Source organism: Eretmochelys imbricata, chromosome 8 (genome assembly GCF_965152235.1).
Source record: "Eretmochelys imbricata isolate rEreImb1 chromosome 8, rEreImb1.hap1, whole genome shotgun sequence".
Classification (NCBI taxonomy): Eukaryota; Metazoa; Chordata; order Testudines; family Cheloniidae; genus Eretmochelys; species Eretmochelys imbricata.
In genome coordinates, this window is record NC_135579.1 from 77,111,627 (window position 1) to 77,130,849 (window position 19,223).

The 19,223-nt window shown below is 43.0% G+C and overlaps 1 protein-coding gene across 5 annotated transcripts in view; it reads right to left on the bottom strand.

The window, feature by feature from the left end:
* The window catches only part of PKN2 (protein kinase N2), a 139,280-nt gene that overhangs the window by 87,362 nt on the left and 32,695 nt on the right, over positions 1 to 19,223 (bottom strand). The gene's annotated exons all lie outside the window — the stretch shown is intronic.

A 19,223-nucleotide genomic window follows, 5' to 3' on the forward strand; every position in this document is an offset into this window, starting at 1 on the left:
GTGACACCTTTACCCTGCCCTTTTTTTTTTTTTTTTTTTAAAATGGAAAGAGACTTAAATACCTCTGGATTTGTCATGCACACATGCCTTGCCTTGGAGCCAACATCTGTATTTTTTCCAGATTTAATTGAGAGTTTTAGTAGACTAAGTGGATCTAAGCAGTAACATTTAATTCTTACAGTTAGTAACAAAGAAGAATTCCTATACATTTACTTAGAATTTCAGTAGTTACCCTATTTAAACGTACTGAAAAAAAACAAAACAAATAGATCAACCATTTCATAGGCTTAAAGAAACACTGCAGTGTTTATAGATACTAGGTATTTTGGAACATATGTTACTCTAATGCAAGTTTCTCTTTCTGATTTGCTTCTTTTAAATTTTTATTTAGCAGGATTTAAAACATGAAATAAAAGTTGCAACTTCCTTTCTTGGCATAGATAGATGGGCAGAGGAGGAGATGAAAGTATGAAGAATAACTGATCAAAATAATGACAGGTTTCAGAGTAACAGCCGTGTTAGTCTGTATTCGCAGAAAGAAAAGGAGTACTTGTGGCACCTTAGAGACTAACGAATTTATTTGAGCATGAGCTTTCGTGAGCTACAGCTCACTTCATCAGATGAAAATAAGTTCCCATAAAGCATAGGAGTGGAGAGTGACATACCAAAATAGTTATTTAAATTACAAGTGTGGTTCAAAATATTTTGTTTGTGTGGATCCTACTTATTCTACATGTATTCGCTGGGGCTGTGCCTGTACCCTGCATACCCTCATGCCCCATTCACCTTGGGTATACAGAGCAAAGCAGCCCTCACAATTTCAGTTCCCTTGCTAATTCAGAAACCCAGTAAAGATGGATTCGGAAGGAACAGGAATGGAGTGCAGGTTGCGGATGCCACACCGACAAAATAGTTCAAAGAACCAGTTACCGTAAAGTAAGACTGAGTCTTTATCCATGTAAATCCCCTCCTTATGATAACTAGCTATTAGTTCCCAGATTAATAGGAGGAGGGTCTAAGGAGTCTTTATCTACAGCTAGCTAAACAACGATTGCAGAATTGATCTACTAATTTGGAATCTGATCTAGTCTCCAAATCCAGGGCATAACATTTAGTAACAGTATGTTACTGAGCTGTAAGTAGCTATCCTGCAGATGTCCGATACAGGAATATTTCATAGGTATGCTAAAGAGGTTTCCAAGGCTGTTGTTGAAAGGGAGCGTGACTGTTGAAGGAAGGTATATATCTGCTAGTTAGTAACAGATTGATCCACTTGGATAATCTCTGGGAAGAAATGGTTTAACATTCTAAAGCTCTCCCTAACGGAAAGAAAGCATTTGGATAAGGGTTAAATGCGGTGGGGATGTTCCGTAAGAACTATTTTAAGTTCCAAGGATGGGAAAGGCTATTTAATGGAATGACAGGTGTGAACCATTTTTTAAAGAAATTTTTAAACAGTGGGATGAAAGAACATAGAATTCTGAATGTGAAGGCGACCGGCTGAAACGGCAGCTAAATGGACTCTAATGGAGCGGATGGTGAGGCCCTGTAGCCTGAGGTGGAGGATGCAATCCAGAATCTTGGGAACAGAAGTTTGCAATGGATCCAGACCTTGTTGTGAAGCCAGATACAAGATCTCTTCCACTTTCATCAGTAGACTGATCTTGTAAAGGGTTTCCTTCTTTGTGTCAGGGATTGTTCTACAAGTCCAAGACAGCCTCTCTGTGGGCTCATTCAGCCAACTTCCAAACAGGTACAGGGATGGAGACATGGATGGATAATTTGGCCTTGACAGTAAATCCTGCAGATTGGAGAAACAGAGGTTTTATGAGCTTGTGTATTAGAGTGACTGGAATTAAAACAGAAAAAGGGATGAGAAGCATTGTGGAGGGACTCTGGCATGGTAAATTCTCTGAAGCAGAAGACAAATTTTTTGTTCTTGCAGGTGGCAAAAATAGATCTATCACAGGGAGCCCTATCTGGGGAATAAAAGCTTGAGAATGGAATCTATTAGTCACCACTCATGGCTGGCTGAATACTTTCTGCTGAAGTAATCTGCCAGATAGCTGTTTGCTCCTAGTAGGTGAAGCATCATGGGAGTTATCCTGTGAACATGGCAACATTTGCACACACACACACACGCACTCACACAGCTATTGTTATACTACAATGGAGACATTATCTGTCAGGATCTCCACTGTTCTTTTCAAGAATGGTGGAAAACTCTGGAAGCTAGCTGAATAACCCAGAGTTTGAGTACACTGTAATGGAGCAAGAACTCTCTCCAGGACTACACTGCTTTGAATTTGTAGGTGGTTTTGATAGATGCCTCCATGGCTGGTTGGGAGGGGACTATAATCAGCATCACCATGGGAGGTTGTGGTGCAGAATGGTACTCCTTTGCAACTATCTGTGGGTTTGTCTACCAGTTCAGGGAAACTTATATGGTTCCAACTCTTATAAGTTAAGTTTGGTGGTTGGAAAACATACCTCAGCCATGCAGAGGCATCTCATAAGTGCATGATGCCATGTGATACAATAATTTGAGAGTTTCTTGTTGCTCTTTCAAGATTATACCTGAAGCTGGAGATGATGGGTATGATTGACTGAAATCTGTCTAGAGGGATTTTGCCTTTGTTGACTTAGAATCTAGAAGATCCCCTATAAATTCTATGGATTTTGTTGGAGTGAGATTATTATTTATCATTCACTCTCAGACTGATGGAGCGAGTAAATTGCATGCAGTGGAATAAATTTTCTGTACCCTGGATGAATAGCTGTGTGACAATAAGTGTCCTGAAGTTGAGAGGCGTAAACCAATCTGAGCTTCTAGAGAGGATATGATGAAGGCTGGTGTCACCATTCTTAATTTAAATCAGCATATGAATTTGTGTAGTCACTTCAGGTACCTGATAGTTTCTTCTAGGAATAAGTAGTAGTGGGAACAGAAATCCTTCCCTACCCTCTGAACATCTGGGTACTACTTCTGTTGCTTCTAGGTTGTAGTAAGGAACCCACTTCCTCGTTCAGCTTTCTCTTAGAAGATGCATTTCTGAAGAGGGATCAGGGATTGGGTATGGGGCAAGGACTAGACCGGTATGGAGTGGCCTTCTGTAATAATCTCCTATACCCATTGAACTGAAGTAATTACAGCCCAGGCTTAAGAGATATGCAAAAGGCAGAAATCAAAAACGGAGCAGACAGAAAACTCCTCAACTTCAACCTGCCATATGGAAGATAATGCAGTGAAGGTAGTAGAGGAAGAAGACAGGGCTCATGTGGGAGAAGCAAGACTTCCTATAGAAGTGTAGTCAGCAGCCCTCTGTTGCTGACAGGAGGAAGTTCTCTGTCTGAACCGGGCCTCAGGTTTCCTCCTAGTTGCAGGTGTACAGATACCCAAGAATCTCAGTGTAGCCCTAGAGTCCCTTAGGGTATGTAACAACTCATTTGTGAAGCAACTAAACAGGTCTGGCCCTTTGAAGAAAAGGTCTTCAATATCTGTTTGGACCTCTTTAGGAATCCCCAGGACTACCCTCTTCTTGGCAAAGGCTAGGACCACTGAACAGGCTGCTGTATCAGGGTCATCCGGGACTAATTGGTGGAAAGTTCTGTCTAACTTTCAAACTCCCTCTGAAATGATGGATCTCAAGACAGCCCTCACTTCCTGTGGGACCTTGTCAGTGAATGATGACACTCTTTGTCCCAGGTCCTGTAGTCATATTTAAAGACTAGGGCTTGATAGCTGCTTATTCACAGTTGGAAGACACTGAGAGGCAGGCCTTTCTGCTAAGAGGTCAAAGTCTCTTGGGATCTTTTGTCCTTGAGTGGTTTTAGGTAGTCCTGTCTTCTCAGATTTCTCCTATGCTGCAGATACTGCTAGATCTGGGAGTCAGATGCAAGTAGACGTCCTTAGAGTGGCGTGGTGGTGGAAAGGAGACATGGTATGTTTTCTCTGATTGTTTCAGTGCAGAAAGTAAAGGCCGGAGTTTGCCAAAGGTGTTTTGTGCGCTCTAGAACTCCTTCATTTATTGACATTGTCAATCTGCCAGGGAAAGTAGAATGGTGAACAAAGTGTATGTGCTTTTTCCTGTACCACAGATAATTGCGTGTCCTGTGTCTGCTGTCCTTCCTAGTATTCCTGAAAGGACTTGAAGTTGTCAGATAATAGTATTGTAGTGGATATCACCAGAGGATAAGGATGTAAATATAGTTTAAAAAAAGTAAACTGTTTAAACGATTAAAATATTTTGTTTAAATGGTTAACCGATTAAAGGGCTGCTCCAGCCGCTGGGGCCGGCCAGTGCAGGGCTGCTGGGCCGGTCGGCCCGTGGGTTTAACAGTTAAGGCAGGTTAACCGGTAAGACTAATGCTTACCAGCTAACATTTACATCCCTACCAGAGGAATGCAGATTGTTCAGAAAAAGGGTTGAGGGAAGTCTCTTCTGGATGTTTAAAAAGCCCAACAATATCTTCTACCTCTACATCCTGAGCCTCTGCCTCCTCCTCATGTTGTTCTCTCTATCATTCCCTAGGGAGGTCTACCTCATTGAACGGTCTATTCAGGAACCTAACTGATGAAGGCAACCTAGGTTTGTAGGAAGAAAGAGAGTGCAACTCCTAGATCTAGACAGGGCCCCCCAGAATGCCCAGAAAGGCCAAAGTGGTAAGTTAGAGGGGTAAGACTGAAAAGGCCCAAGATGATGTTTTTCAAGGCATGTCAGGAAATCTGGGTGGAGGGTCCTCAAAATCTGATGGCAGTGATTTTGAGTGTGATCTGGGGATTGCTGCACTAGAGTAATTCCTGCGAGGAGAAAGCAAATGGATGTTAAGAGAAGGGTCTCTGCTTGACTCTAGAAAGCGAGTGAGAGAACAGGGAAGGAAGAGAGAGTAGTAGTAAATACATTCTAGAAATATTGCCAACCTATAAGTGGTAGGATAGGAGATTACCAGTACCAAAATTCTTCTGGTGCCGGAGAGATCTGTGCCAATGGCATCAGTACTGAGGCTGGTGCTGGGTCCTCAACCTCAGAAGTCAGAAACAGATCTGCTGGTGGTATTAAGGATTCAGGCACACCCTCGTTACTAGATCTGGTATGTGCCAGTGAGGAGTCTTTGCTGGTAGAAGGCTTCAGTGCTGGAAGTTCCGCTCTGCCAGGTGAGGCAAAGAATCAGCCCCACTAGCCTGTCCAGTGCAATCAGGCCTCTGAACTTGTGACTTAGAAGAGTCAGGAGGGTCCATGACACTCTGTTAATACCTCTGATCTCTCCCATTGCAGAGAAGAGGATTGGTGCCATGAGTCACCCTTAAAGCAGAGTTCAGATCTGCCTTGCTTTAATGTGATGGAGGTGGTACCAGAATTTGGCAATGAGCTCCCAGCCAGTGCCAAAATTGGTCTGGAGAACAGAGAGCAGCTGACTAAAGTAGTTGGAGACCCTCTCTCATTACCAGCAATAGAAGTCTTCAAGGGTAGAGTCCCTATTTATAAGGGCACTGAAAAAGTGAATCTTTAGGAGGGAGAGTTCCTTTTCTGAATTAGAGAAATGTCTTTCCAAATCAAACACTTTCTTCATTGACTGCACCAACAGACAGATCTTTAGAAAAGTATATTTGGAAAAGTGAGCTCTACTCAGTGAAGACAGATGAGCACACAGACCAACAGTCTGGAAAGTGACTCTTGCCCAAACAGAAGAGGCAGTCTGTGTCCACTGGTTAGAGGAATATCTCTGTCATACAACAGGCATGGCTTGAAACTGGAGGGCTTAGGTTTGGCCATTAAGCAGAAAGGTGCCTAGGCACCAACTAATAGTCAGAAGAAGGAAAGAAATAAAATAAAGATGAGGCTGCAAACAGGGCAGAAAAGTGTATCTACACTAGTTCTAGTAATTACTAATAGTTACAAAATTGATTTGATGACAGGGCATTACAGGATGACAGGCAGACACTGCTGAGTTTGTCTTGCTGCCAAGTGAAAGGTGGTCAGGGACATTCTGTCTTTTATACTCTTGGGTGCGGGGGGAATAGGGAAGGATACGGGGCATAGGTGTACTATAAAGCTACAGAAACAGACTCAACTACAACTTGTTAAAATTATATGCAAGTTCTCCTCTGTACAAGTACACTAACCCACTTAAAAACAAAAACAACAACAAAAAACACCTTTTACCAGAATACTTCCAGCCTAAATAAAATCCAGGCATTAGCTGCCATTTTTGTAAAAAGAAGCACCTCCTAAATAATAAGAGTAGCAAGAATCACCATCTTGCCTTGGATTTGTTGATGAGTATGCATGGGACAGAAGAACAACAGATAAGCACAATTTTTCATTGTTTAATTGCTTAAGCAACTCAAGGAAGTTCATGCAAATGTAGTTGTACTGTACAGTGCACAAGAAACTTGTCTGACTTGTGGAGAAACAATTTATCCTAGTACAAACTAAAATAAGATCAGTAGGACAGATTCATTATGCATACACAATGTGACTATAGCATAGTTGTATATGTAGGTATGTGAGGAATCCACATTATCTGCCAGAGTACTAAATAATTGCTATCAAGATTTAATACAAATACTTATGGCCATTGTGGAGGATAGGAACAGTTGGTACCTGGAAAAGGAAGCAACCAGCCACATTTTGGTGACTATTTTATGTAATTACTATGCAAGTTTTGTTTCAGGCACTTGCTTGTATTTATGTAGAGAGTGAATCTAAAAATTACACCGTGATCCCTGGTTTCCGAATTCACCACAGGGCATATAAATCTAGTAGTGTAACAGTTAATCTCAAGATTTAACATACAGTCCTCTGGCTCTTAAAAAAAAACACATCAAAATACAGCATTTTCTTTGGGTTGTTCCCCTACCACCACCACCACCAAATACATTAATTTGCACTTGGCTTTCTAGCCAAACACAGTCCATTTACTATAGTCATGAGCATCCTAGAAACAAAATTAAAATAAACAGAAATAAGTTGATCTCTACTGCACTTCAGAGCATAAAGTCCTATTCTGAAATTTACAAAGTTCACTGGAGGGGAAAACAGGTAGTAAATGTCAAAAGTAAGTATTATATAAACAATGTAACATTAGCACCCAAAGTATGCTAAGATCTATTTGCAAGGAATGTACATACAATATGTAGCCATTTTAAAAAACCTAGGTCCTCAAAACAAAGTAGTCATAAAATAAATCAATTGTAGAAGTTAGATCTAGAAACATGGAATGTGAAAGAACAGGTTAAGGACTATTTAGAAAAGCTGGACAAGCACAAGTCCATGGGGGTCGGATCTAATGCATCCCAGGGTGCTGAGGGAGTTCACTGATGTGACTGCAGACCCATTAGCCATTATCTTTGAAAACTCATGGCGATCGGGGGAGGTCCTGGATGATTGGAAAAAGGCAAATATAGTGTCCATCTTTAAAAAAGGGAAGAAGGAGAATCTGGGGGAACTACAGACTGCTCAGCCTCACTTCTGTCGGTGGAAAAATCATGGAGCAGATCTTCAAGGAATCCATTTTGAAGCACTTGGAGGAGAGGAAGGTGATCAGGAACAGTCAACATGGATTTACCAAGAGCAAGTCACGCCTGACCAACCTGATTGCCTTCTATGATGAGATAACTGGCTCTGTGCATATGGGGAAAGTGGTGGATATGATATATCTTGACTTTAGCAAAGCTTAAAATATGGTCTCCCACAGTATTCTTACCAGAAAGTTAAAAATGTATGGATTGGATGAATGGAGTACAAAGTGGATAGAAAGCTGATTAGATCATCGGGCTCAAAGGGTAGTGATCAATGGCTCGATGTGTAGTTGGCAGCCAGTATCAAGTGGAGTGCCCCAGGGTCTGTCCTGGGGCCAGTTTTGTTCAACAACTTCATTAATGATCTGGATGATGGGATGGATTGCACCCCTCAGCAAGTTCGCGGATGACACTAAGCTTGGGGGAGAGGTAGATAAGATGGAGGGTAGGGATAGGGTCCAAAGTGACCTAGACAAATTGGAGAATTGGGCTAAAAAAATCTGATGAGGTTCAACAAGGAGAAGTAGAGAGTCCTGCACTTAGGATGGAAGAATTGCATGCACTGACTGCTACAGGCTGGGGACTGACTGGCTAAGTGACAGTTCTGCAGAAAGGGACCTGGGGATTACAGTGGACAAGATGGGGGTGAGGCCAGAGATGAGTTTGGGGTGCAGGAGAGGGCTCCAGGTTTGGGGGGGACTCAGGGCTGGGGATTGGGGTGCGGGAGGGGGTCAGGGCTCTGTGCTGGGGGTGCAGGTTCTGGGGTGGGGCTGGGGATGAGGATGGATGGATTTGGGGTGCAGGAAGGGGCTCCAGGTTTGTGGAACTGGCCAATGGGAGTGCAGAGCCCATGCTCAGGGTGGAAGCAGTGTGCGGAGCCCCATGGCCCCCTCCACCTAGGAGCCAGACCTGCTGCTGGCAACTTCTGGGGCACAGCACAGTGTCAGAACAAGCAGGGACTAGCCTGCCTTAGACGGGCAGCTCCACCAACGGGACTTTTGACGGCCCAGTCAGCAGCACTGACCAGAGTTGCCGCGACCCAGTTTTACATTCCACGACCCAGTTTTGGGTCGCAACCCGTCATCTGAAAACCACTGGACTAGCCAGTTCTTTGACAAGTCCTTCAATGTTCCATGGGATTCTCAAAATAGCTGAAGGGTTTCTTAAGTGTTAAAAGTAGAGTGAGGGCAACTTTAAAATTATACACCTTCTTCTGACTCTTCAGTGTGTAAATCAGAACAACTCAACAATCAGTAGAATGGGTGTGAATACGGCTAAGCCTACAGTAGTGTAAGATAGTTTAATTTACACCACTTTATGCATCACCTCTAAATTTGGCCCAGCGTGACTGTGTATCCCAATGCTAAACAATTCACAGCACCCATCTTGTTACTAATAAGCATAACAATAGAGTCCAAGATGTCCTATATTCTTGGTAAGTATATCAATGATGAGGTAGAATGTAAAGAAAGAAGTAGTGATGGAACGGATAAGAGAGAGTCTGTCTGGGCAAAAATCACACTGGGGAAGAAAGCTACTAGAGCCTCCTCTGGGATAGTGCTTGGGGTGAGCTATAGACCACTGGGATCCAATTTGGATATGGATAGATACTTCTTTAATGCTTTTAATGAAGTAAATACTAATGGGAATTGTGTGATCATGGGAGACTAACTTCCCAGATACAGACTGGAGGACAAGTGCTAGTAATAACAACAGGGCTCAGATTTTCCTGGATGTGACAGCTGATAGATTCCTTCACCAAGTAGTTGCTGAACCAACAAGAAGGGATACCATTTTAGATTTGGTTTTGCTGAGTAGTGAGGACCTCATAGAAGAAATGGTCGTAGGGGACAACCTTGGTTCGAGAGATCATGAGCTAATTCAGTTCAAACTAAATGGAAGGATACACAAAAATAGATCTGTGACTAGGGTTTTTGATTTCAAAAGGGCTAACTTTAAAAAATTAACGAAATTAGTTAGGGAAGAGGATTGGACTGAAGAACTTGTGGATCTAAAGGCGGAGGAGGCCTGGAATTACTTCAAGTCAAGGTTGTAGAAACTATCAAAAGCCTGCATCTCAAGAAAGGGGAAAAAACTCATAGGCAGGAGTTGTAGACTTAACTGGATGAGCAAGCATCTCAGAGAGGTGATTAAGAAAAAGCAGAAAGCATACAAGGAGTGGAAGATGTGAGGAATCAGCAAGGAAAGCTACTTTACTGAGGTTAGAACATGTAGGGATAAAGTGAGAAAGGCCAAAAACTATGTAGATTTGGACCTTGCAAAGAGAATTAAAACTAACAGTAAAAGGTTCTATAGCCATAAAAATAAGAGGAAAACAAAGAAAGAAGAAGTCGGACCGCTAAATACCGAGGATGGAGTGGAGATTAAGGATAATCTAGGCATGGCCCAATATCTAAACAAATCCTTTGCCTCAGTCTTTAATGAGGAGCTTAGGGATAATGGTAGGATGACAAATGGGAATGAGGATATGGAGGTAGATATTACCACATCTGAGGTAGAAGCCAAACTCGAACAGCTTAATGGGACTAAATCGGGGAGGCCAGATAATCTTCATCCAAGAATATTAAAGGAACTGGCACATGAAATTGCAAGCCCATTAGCAAGAATTTTTAATGAATTTGTAAACTCAGGGCTTGTACCGTATGACTGGAGAATTGCTAACATAGTTCCTACTTTTAAGAAAGAGAAAAAAAAGTGATCCGGGTAACTACAGGCATGTTAGTTTGACATCTGTAATATGCAAGGTCTTGGAAAAAATTTTGAAGGAGAAAGTAGTTAAGGACATTGAGATCAATGGTAATTGGGACAAAATACAACATGGTTATACAAAAGGTAGACCGTGCCAACCCAACCTCATCTCCTTCTTTGAGAAGGTAACAAATTGTTTAGACAAAGGAAACGCAGTGGATCTAAATTACCTCTATTTCAGTAAGGCATTTGATACGGGTCCACATGGGGAATTATTAGCCAAATTGGAAAAGATGGGGATCAATATGAAAACTGAAAGGTGGATACGGAACTGGTTAAAGGGGAGACTACAATGGGTCATACTGAAAGGTGAACTGTCAGGCTGGAAGGAGGTTACTAGTGGAGTTCCTCAGGGATAGGTTTGGGGACCAATCTTATTTAATCTTTTTATTACTGACCTTGGCAGAAAAAGTAGGAATGTGCTAATAAAGTTTGCGGATGACACGAAGCTGGGAGGTATTGCCAATACAGAGAGGGACCGGGATATCCTACAGGAAGATCTGGATGACCTTGTAAACTGGAGTAATAGCAATAGGATGAAATTTAATAGTGAAAAGTGCAAGGTCATGCATTTAGAGATTAACAAGAGTTTTTGTTATAAACTGGGGACGCATGACGAGGAAGTAACAGAGGAGGAGGAGGAGGACCTCAGAGTATTGGTTGATTACAGGATGACTGTGAGCCGCCAATCTGATATGGCTGTTAAAAAAGCTAATGCGGACTTGGGATGCATCAGGCGAGGTATTTCCAGTAGAGATAAGGAAGTGTTAGTACTGTTATACAAGGCACTGGTGAGACCTCATCTGGAATATTGTGTGCAGTTCTGGTCTCCCATGTTTAAGAAGGATGAATTCAAACTGGAACAGGTACAGAGAAGGGCTGCCAGGATGATCTGAGGAATGGAAAACCGGTCTTATGAAAGGAGACTAAGAGCTTGGCTTGTTTAGCCGAAGCAAAAGAAGGCTGAGGGGGAGATAGGATTTCTCTCTATAAATATATCAGAGGGATAAATACCAGGGAGGGAGAGGAATTATTTAAGATCCGTACCAATGTGGACACAAGAACAAATGGATATAAACTGGCCATCAGGAAGCTTAGACTTGAAATTAGATGAAGGTTTCTAACCATCAGAGGAGTGAAGTTCTGGAATAGCCTTCTAAGGGGAGCAGTGGAGGCAAAAGACATATCTGGTTTCAAGACTAAGCTTGATAAGTTTATGGAGGAGACGGAATAGCCTAATTTTCGCAATTAATTGATCTTTGACTATTAGTGGTAAATATGCCAAATGGCCTGTGATGGGACGCTAGATAGGATGGGATCTGAGTTACTACAGAGAATTCTTTCCTGGGTGCTGGCTGGTGGGTCTTGCCCACATGCTCAGGGTTAAGCTGATCGCCATATTTGGGATCAGGAAGGAATTTTCCTCCAGAGTAGATTGGCAGAGGCCCTGCGGGTTTTTCGCCTTCCTCTGCAGCGTGGGGCACGGGTCACTTGCTGGAGGATTCTCTGCACTTTGAAGTCCTTAAACCACGATTTGATGACTTCAATAGCTCGGACATAAGTCAGGGGATTTGTTACGGGAGTGGGTGGGTGAGATTCTGTGGCCTGCATTGTGCAGGAGGTCAGACTAGACGATCATAATGGTCCCTTCTGACCTTAAAGTCTATAATTCTATAAATGCCATCACTGATGATACAGTAGCCAAGTACAAGATATACAGCAAATGCAAAAAGAATGCATATGCACCACAGCAACTTTAAGAGATTCCTGTTTGCCTTTGGTCCAAGGCTGGCATAGATCTACTTGAATTAAATGGAAAAGATTATTTTGTTAGTGGACTTTTACTCAAATTCAACCACCGTGCAACAACATATCAAGTAAGGTGATAAGACACTCAGTTACAGCTTACTTATCATGGGATTTTACATTAGTTAATACATAAGGGTCCACAATTCACAAGTGGATCATCTGGCAATTCTGATACATCAGTTCAAGTATACCATGTCAAGCCTGTACAAATGGGTTAGCAGAGAAATCATTGCAGGCAGCAAATAACTTGATTTTAAAAGCCCAGGCAAATTCAAAGGATCCAAACTTTGAGCTGTTGGAATATAATAATGTAAAGTGCTTTCCACAAGGGGCAAGATGTCATGTTTTACAAAATGCTGCTTTTATTGCAGAGTGTCATGCTGACAAAGAAATAAAATGCATTCATGAACACACACCTGAAGGTCCAAAGCCTTAGTGCCAACGGCAATTCCACTCTGTTCAAGCAGGCAACAGAAACCACCCACACATTCCCTGATGAGGATTACCATAATATGGAGGAGTCCTCACTGGCTATAGAGTCTGCATAGCTATTTCCTACTCTCTCCCTCCCAGGTTATGTGTCGGGGCGAGAGGGTGCAGGGATAAAGAATAGCTGAACCACCGTTAGCCGGCACAAGCAAGAGGAGACTAAGCTGTTCTAAAACTGGGCTGGAACAGAGACTCCATGAGCTACAACTGGTTATTGGTTCTGTGTGTCTCTTTTTCCCTCTGGTAGCTTCATGCAAAAAAGGAGATATCTTTTGGTAGGTGCTTCCGCAGCCTGTACGGAAGCAGCCCTACTAGAATGTGTTATCACCCTTTGAAGAGGGTGAATGCCTGCAGTCTCATAGCAAATGACAAGATATCCATCTCAACAGTCTCTGAGCTGAAATTGTGGATCCTTTGGATCTATTCGCAAAGGAGATGAACAGCTAGGGATCTTTGAAATTGCTCAATCCTACCCAAAGTAGAAGGGCAACACCCTTCTAACATCCAGGACTCCTGCGGAAGAGTTATGTGGCTTCAGAAGAAAAACACCTGTAGATAGATTGATTCAGGTGGAACACCAAGAGAAGCTTAGCTAAGAATTTAGGATGTGGGCTTATAGAACCCTTCTCCTTGATGTATACCATAACGGAGGAGCTTAGAAACTGCCATCAAGGCACCTGTTTCCCCAACTCTAAATGCCAGTGTGATAGCTACTAGAAAGCCAAGCTCCAAGATACAACCGCATTTGCTCCAATCCCTCAGACAGAGACAAATACCTACAGGATCTCTATCAAGCTTTCTTAAAACTACAATACCCATCTGGTGAAGTGAAGAAACCAATTGAGAGAGCCAGAAGGGTACCCAGAAGTCACCTACTACAGGACAGGCCCAACAAAGTAAGTAACAGAATGCCACTAGCTGTCAACTACAGCCCCTAACTAAAACCTCTCCAGCGCATCGTCAAGGATCTACAACCTATCCTGAAGGACGATCCCTCACTCTCACAGATCTTGGGAGACAGGCCAGTACTCGCTTACAGACAGCCTCCCAACCTGAAGCAAATAGTCACCAGCAACTACACACCACACAACAAAAACACTAACCCAGGAACCAATCCCTGCAACAAACACTGTTGCCAACTCTGGCTGCATATCTACTCAAGGGACACCAGCACAGGACCTAACCACAGCCACACGATCCGGGGCTCGTTCACCTGCACATCTACCAAAGTGATATATGCCATCATGTGCCAGCAATGCCCCTCTGCTATGTACATTGGCCAAACCGGACAGTCTCTACACAAAAGAATAAATGGACACAAATCAGACATCAAGAATTGTAACATTCAAAAACAATAGGAGAGCACTTCAATCTCCCTGGACACTCAACAACAGACTTAAAAGTGGCAATTCTTCAACAACAAAAAAACTTAAACAAACAGACTTCAACGAGAAACTGCGGAACTGGAATTAATTTGCAAACTGGACACCATCAAATTAGGCCTGAATAAAGACTGGGAATGGACGGGTCACTACAAAAAGTACTTTTCCCTCTCTTGATATTCACCCCTTCTTGTCAACTGTTGAGAACAGGCCACGTCCACCTTAATTGAATTGGCCTCGTTAGCACTGACCCCCCCACTTGGTAAGGCAACTCCCATCTTTTCATGTGCTGTGATATTTATACTGCTTACTGTATTTTTCACTCCATGCATCTCACGAAGTGGGTTTTTGCCCATGAAAGCTTTTGCCCAAATACATCCATTAGTCTCTAAGGTGCCACAAGGACTCCTCGTTGTTTTTGCTGATACAGACCAACACGGCTACCACTCTGAAACCTACTAGAAAGGTCATTTTCACAGATAAATAAAGTATAGAACAGGTTGTCATAACTTGAAATAGATGTTTCATAAGGTAATTGAGTACCAGGTTGAGGTCCCAGGTCAGGGTGAGAGCTCTACTCAGTGGGTAGAGATTCCCCAAACCCTTAATAAACCTGGATGATACAGGATGAGCAAATATTGAAAACCCCTGTGTAGTCAGATGAAAAGTTGATATTGCAGCCAGACCTTAACTACCCCAATTTCTTCAGATCCAGCAGATAATCCAGGATGACTGAAAGAGGCACAGATCCAGGCAGGAAGTGGCAATGACAGCACTAGTGGAATAATTTCTTCCATTTCTGCAGGTAAGTAGTATGGGCTGATTTCCTACTATTCAGTAATACCTGTTGCACTTCCGCAGAGCATGAGGATTGATTCTAACCTTGCGACCCAGTTAGGAACCATGCTCGGAGGTGGAGAACCAGGGTGAAGGCGTTCTGGAGTGAACCATGTGACCCACATCTTGTGAGAGGAGAAAATGAGTGGTCAGGACCTTGAGAGTTGAAGACACAGATGCAGGAGGTAAGGGTACCAAGTTTGTCTCAGCCAGGTTAGTACAAGTATAACCTTGGTCCTGTCCTGTCTGATTTTGTTCACCACCCTCAGTATCAGCGGAGTTGGAGGAAACACATAGAGCAGACTCTTCTTCCAGGACAGAAGAAAGACATCCCCCAAGGAGTGGTGGCCCAGATCCCCTCTTGAGCAGAAAAGACGGCAATTCTTGTTCCTGGAGGTGGTGAAGAGATCCACCTCTGGAAGACCCCATCTTTGGAATAAATTGTGGAGAACTTGAGAGTCTAGCTCCCATTTGTAGTCCTGTGAGAAGTGTCTGCTGAGAACATTGGCTGGGGTGTTCTGAATGCCTGGGTGATAGACCACCAAAATTTGGATTTGATGAGCCATGCATCAGTTCCATGGTTTCTCAACACAGAGAGGGGGATCTTGCTCCTCTCCGCTTGTTGATCTAGAACATGCAGAACACATTGGCTGTCATGACCCTGATTGATTTGCCCCAATGAGAGGTAAGAAATGGGGGCAGAGATTCCTGGCAGCAATCTGTTGGAGCTCAGGGATGTGCAGATTGGTTTCCTGAGTTGTCCATTTGCCCTGAGTCATGAGAGCATTGAGATGGGCTCTTCATCTCAACAGCAAAACATCTGTTGTTCATGTTAGTGATTGAGTCGGGTGACAGAAGGGAATGCCCATGAAGATACTGAGTTCATCTTTCCACCAATCCCAGGAGTTCCTCACTTGTAGAGGAGCCATCACCTGTCTGTTCAAGGTGTCTTTGACTGTAGAATAGGTCATTCTGAACTAACTTTGAAAGCAGTGCAGGCGTAGCCTTGCATTATTGGTCGTGAAAGTACAAGCTGCCATGCACCAGCTGAAGACTGATGACTATAAGGAACTAAGGACTCCCATGGCAAAATTAGGTGGAGAACAAGAAATCAGAGGGGGAATGTAATACTTTTTATCTGCCCTTTTGCATGTTGGTGGAATAGTAGCAGGTGTTTGCCACACAGCCTTAGTTGGATCCAGGAGCACCCCAAGAACACCACCACACTGGGCGGCGTTGCTGACTATGTTGTGAATCGCTCTCAACTTCAAGTGGAATTTGAAGAGCATCAGCTACCCTCTTTATGAGTTTTAGAAATTGCTGAAAATCAGCCGTAGAACGTGCTTGAGGCATAATTGCTTCATCTGGAGACAAGGTAAGATGGGCATTCAAGGGGTGGCCTCTTTATCAGCCCTGGCCTCCTGTTCCTCAAATATCTCCTCCTATGCAGGGAATTGGTTGGGGAAAAGAGGACTGAACAACCCCAGTCTCCCTTTGAGATGGTACTAGTGGTCTGGAGAATTGCTGTCGGTAAGCAGCCCAGGGATCCCAATATGGTCATTGGGGAACCCATAAGGAAGTGGAAACGGCATATAAGAGGTTGGTTCCACATCTTTGATGAGGGTCACAATCTTCCCTTTGACTGTATGAGAATGTGTTCCAACAGGATATGTTGGGGAAACCTAGGAGAGACTGATTGGAAGTCTCCTTCATCCTCCTAAAAATCATCCAATGGAGGAACCCCCAGAAAAAAGCATGGAGAGTCCTGAGGTACCAGAGGATGGTAGCAGTCCAGAGACTGAAATCTCAGTACCAAAAGATGCTCAGCATCCATGAGGAGTAGGGACTCTGGCTCATCTGTTATGGACTGGTCCCTTGCATGTCTAAATTCTTGAGGTACTGAGTAAAGGAATTGGTACCAACATGATAGCTAAGGATGTGGTAGCCAAAGCTGATGGCACTGTCAATGGTGGACGTACCAATGCAGGTGCCAAGGAAGCCTGGTGCTGCTGTTTCCTCAGTATGGAAGATGCCAAATGAGTAAGTGCCAAAAGCAGGGCGGAGCCCAATGGTATCAGACGGAGGTGCTTAGGATTGCTCTCCTTGTCCCTGGTCTAGGGTACTAAGCTCTGTGAGAGCCATGTATCTCCCTTAAGCTCCAGGGCTTTCCAGCTCTGCTGGAATCAGAGGTGTCCTTCAAGTCAACGGTACTGAGCTGAGAGGTCGAGGCTTCAGAGACCGTAAATCTTGCAGGGGACTTGGGCTTTTTTTTTTTTTTTACCCTGGAGCAGGATCCTTCAGATGAGCCTGTACTCCTCCTTCTGGGAGCCCTCTCAGAAGCCTCCAGTGACCTCCTGTTCTTAGAGGAAGCCTGCACCAAGGTAGAAGGGGTACTGGATCTGTCCAGAGACAGATGAATGGGAGCACAGGATGTCTCCTGACCTGACTCAGATGTTGGCTGAAGTGAGCACTCCATCATTAAGAGTCTGAGACTAATTTCTCTGTTCTTCCCTGCCTTTGACCTCAGGGCTTATCAGAAATTGCACTTCTGGGAGATGTGGGACTCCCCAAACAACAGACACACTTAGTGTTGCTCACAGGCATAACCTTTCAACAGGAGAGGCAGAGTTTGAAGCCTGGCAAGCCAGGCATGCCCTGCCAGGAAGACAAGGCTCCCCAAGAAGAAACAGGAGGGGAAAATAAATAAATGCAATCCTCTCACTACTAACACTTATCTAACTAAGTGTAACTACTACTAACAACTAACTAATCTTAACTATAAGAAGAAGAAATAGCATAGGCACATTCTGAGACCCTAGAGCTCCATCTCAGGCCAAGGAAGTAGAGAAGGAACTGAGGGTGGTTTGCCCACACATCCCTATATAGACTCAGTGTCCACCACGAAGAGGCTGAATGGGTACTGCAAGCAGAAAAATCTCCATTCGAAGGCTCAAGAGAAGCATGTACACCTGAAGTGGAGCACCCACAAGGACACTACTTAAAAAAGAAACGTATTTCAGTTTGTAGTCAGACTGAAATTTTGTTAACCCTCAAGGGTCACAAATGAGATACCACTACTTTAAGAACTAACATATAGGAAAACACAGAACTAGCTATCTTACTGCAGTGGCTTATGAGCTCAACCTCTCCTGGGTTGCTAGCTTGAAGACTGACTATTTATACACTTAAAATTCAAGATGGTAGGCCTTTAAATCTCTGCACACCAGGCAAAAGCTTTTCAAGAATGCTTACTAAAAGTAAGAGTAGCACTTTTGGTATCTATTCTAGCAATGTGGTGTTTTGTAGCCTTTTTGGAGTCTATAGTGCCTGATACAGGGAAGTGATTACTGATGCCAGCCAACAAAACTCAAATTCCTAACCCCTTTCTCAGTTAGTTCTGAACCAAATAATGCATGAATCAGCCTCTTGGGCAAACTGAATTTACTATTCAACCTGCAATTTAAAATGTATGGAAAAAAAAAAACCACCCTAAAACTGATGAAGAATGGAAACTTGATGCTGTTTCCTCTGCTGGGGAGAGATTAGCATGGAGTTGAAGGCATCAAGATATCAATGCTGCAACTGAGTAAAGGGAAGCAATTTCAATTTCAAATGAGATTCTCCAATTTCCACTGCTAGCAGGAAAGGACAGCCCTACAGTCCAGAATTGATACTTATGCTGTAGTGACCTTTTTGAAAGCATGGTGTATCTGAATTGTTTTATCCAATTTATTCACCATAAGGAATATGGAGCAGAAGAGAGTTCTGATTTAATTGTAACAGGTGGAAACATGAAGAGTTTTCAGTTCTGGTATGCTTTGAAGCATTTAGTTTGCAAGACAATGACAACGAGGTGTTGTCTATTCACACAGTGTTGCTTAGAGAGGGAGTGCTGTCTTTTCTTCCTAGGTTCTGATTAAGAAATTTATTTAATCATAAAAAAAACCAACCAACAAACAAAAACAAAAAACCAACAACCCATCTACCTTTAGTATAATTTGGAACATGAACAGAGAACAGTTTGGATATGAACCTAGATTTTTCAAATAGCCATATTAAGAAGGGAAGAGTTAGGAGATTAACAGACAGAAAAAGAGGTATACCCCGTTTTTCCAACCCAGAATGCAGAGTTTAGTTTGTGAAGCCATGTAATTCTAACAGCTGATCAGGCAGTGTGATTCAATATATAGAACTCTAGGACTGCGACTCTGGGGACCTGGGTCCTATTCCTGGCTCTGTCATTGATTCACTATGACCTTCAGCAAGTCACTTAACCCAGCACCTCTCATATTCATCCTTAGATCTCTACTTTACAAAGGAAGGTATGCATTAATCACCCCCATTGTTAAGAAACGGAAATTGAAACAGAGGTTATTATTATTCTACCTTAAGTGAAAATAGAATAGAGTTGCTAG